Raw genomic sequence first — 2,968 nt, forward strand, 5'->3', positions numbered from 1 at the left:
CTGCACGACGCAGCTCGCAAGGCAACTGCTGCTGGGCAAAAGGGACAGCGCTCTCACAGCTACAGGGTTTCTCGCAATACTGGCGTGATCGGGAGCATTGCCAGTGGCGTTGCACGTAGCTGGTGCACGGGATGAGGCCGACTGCAAACCGTCGGTGTTAGTCAGCGTCCAGTGACAGGTAATTGTTAGATGGGCGTTTGCTGTTCCCGTTTTGTTCCGTGTGTACATACAGCAGTTCAGCGGAAACGCTAGTGTGCTAGTGATGTGTGTGCCTACCAAACGCCACTGAACGCAGACGGTGCCTGGCTGCATTGCCGAACCGATTTTGCAGCGCCTCCACTTCGGTTTGTCGATTTCGGCCCAATGCACTCCGCGTGTATAAAGACCCTCTGACACTCCTCGCACGGACCGCATATGTACCGTGGATAGCAGGACAGCACAAAGGCGTCCGTGCAATTGCTATCGTTCATTCCACCTGAGTGACAGATTGGTCGTATACCCCTGATAATCTGAGACATGGAATATGTCATTCCGTGTCCTGCCACCATGCCTAAATTGTGCTTGTGTACCCCTATCTACAGAGACCACAAGCATCGTTTATTGAATAATTTTTATGTGCTTCTGAAATACGGAATGTTACATACGTCACATTTTATAGACAAACTTTGGCTACACTCAGGGGCGTGACGTGGCTACTGCCGCTGGGCTGCATTCGTGATTATAGTATACCGGGTGTTCAAAATTAAGCTTTATGGTTTTCTTAAAGTTACGCACTGGGAGGTACGCGAAGACCAGCTGTGCAGAGAGAGAGAGAAGGGAGGGAGAAGAAGGAAAGAAGACCACCTGTGCAAATAAGTTATTTGGCCAAGGGGACACAAAGTGAGATGATAATTATCGCTGTCAGCAGCCCAATTCACTAAACTTGAATAATTAACTTTTCATTGAATGCAGTAAGTCTGTATGTTTGTATTCAAAAGTTCAAGGCAGTCGTGTTTCTTCGCAGTTTCACTTGGAAGAATTCTTCTAACATGTTTGTGCTCCGAGATATCCGACTCCAGAAGCCGCGTCACAATAGGGAGGAGATTTGCGCCGATCCTAACTCTCTTGCATGTGAAATCATGCGAACGACAATTAAATTTTTGAGTCCGATATCTTGGAGCACAGACACACTAGAAGAATTCTTCCAACAGATAATGTGTAGAAACATGACTTCCTCTAACTTTTCAATACAAGCATATTCACTTACTGCAGTCAACAAAAAGTTAATTATTCAATTTTAGTAAATTGGGCTGCTGACAGCGATAATTATCATCTCATTTTGAGACTCCCTTGTCACATAACTTATTAGCACAGGTGGTCTTCGCGTGCCTCGCAGTGCTTAGTTTTAGGAAAACCATAAAGCTTAATTTCGAACAAGCTGTATATGTATGCAAGCTACAGCAAATGATCTTACAACAAACCCTGGCCGACATAGTAGCGCCAGCAAGCATACTTCCGCTGTAAAAAATAAATACCTGCATAAAACCAGCACAAATAATATCAGCTCATTGGAATCTGAAGCACACAGACCGCTTTATTGAATAGCGCAATGTACTAAACGACCTTTTTGTTTACTTCACTTTGTTTTATCTAGTGGGTATTTGCCCATCCTCAGACAATCCGCCTATGAGCTTGGCGGGGTGGCGACTGCATGACGCGACGCAGCGACGAGGATGAAATTACGAAGAAGCAATGGTATCGACGAAACGAGAAAGGTGGGACAAGGACCCCGTGACGGAAATGAAATTACGATGCCTAGATGATGACGTTATAGTATAACGACTACAGCGTGACGATGACATGAAGACGCTTGGATGACAACAATGACATGACGGCAACAGAGTAATATTGCTGAAGTTATGACGATGGTGAAATTATGCGGATCCCACGCACGGTGGGAATGCATGCAAACGAAGTTTTCTGTGCTGTTTGCTTTCATCGGCGATAATTAGTCGTGATGTTGACGGCGAATGTGTCGTTTCTTCAGTGTTTATTCCAATACGAGGGCGGTTTCTATACGGTAAATGTCACCTTCGTTCACCAGTGCTGTTTGTCTGCGTAGTGCACATAACTCACAATGAGGCGTGTTTTCTTGGAGCATTGTTGCGCGCCATCGTTCATAATCTCTGAGAGGGTTGAGCATTATCATTGCCTCACACGACACACTGCATCGTTACTGAAGTGCTAAACATAATTTTAATTATGGGGCTCTACATACCAAAACTACAATCGAATTATGAGGCTCACCGTAGTGCCGCCCTCCGGCATAATTTTAAGTGCACGACCGTATTTTATTTCGCCCCCGTCGAAATGCGGCTGCCGCGGTCGGCATCAAGCCCGCGTCCTCGAGCAACGCTATAGCCGCAGAGCTACCGCAGTGGGCACATAATTGTTCATGTGACGTGCGACGGCTTCTGTAATGTCGCCTAGGCCCTTAGGTGCACTTTAATTAATGTGGCTTTGCTTCTGCACGCACTGCCTAAGTTGCCCGCTTGACATATCTACAGGGTGTTTATTTTACAGGGATAGCATAAACCTACCGTACCGTACCTTAAACATAAATGTATCCAGTTTCCCCGAAAGTGTTGTCGTGTCTATACTAGCCGCGTTTCCTTGCCTTCTCCCATAACCTTTTCGCTATAACCTCCCCCCACCCCACCTCCGCCATCAATATCGCAACTGCGAAAGTGGCAAGGCTGTTATTCACTGCGATAGCGACTGCGTCGGTCCTGCCCACTCTCTACCCCTTCTCTCATCAAATCTAGCTTCCTTCTGGACTTGCACGTTAGTATAAAGGCAAGCGCTGCAGTTTCTGCAATGCTTTTGCGGTGGTCACGAATAATTACAGCTGTCAAGACCCTAATGTGGAGACGCCCAGGGAGCTCCAGTGTGTATGGTGCACAAGCGATGCAATGGAAAGGTTCAAACG

The sequence above is a fragment of the Dermacentor variabilis genome, chromosome 4 (genome assembly GCF_050947875.1).
Source record: "Dermacentor variabilis isolate Ectoservices chromosome 4, ASM5094787v1, whole genome shotgun sequence".
Taxonomy (NCBI): Eukaryota; Metazoa; Arthropoda; class Arachnida; order Ixodida; family Ixodidae; genus Dermacentor; species Dermacentor variabilis.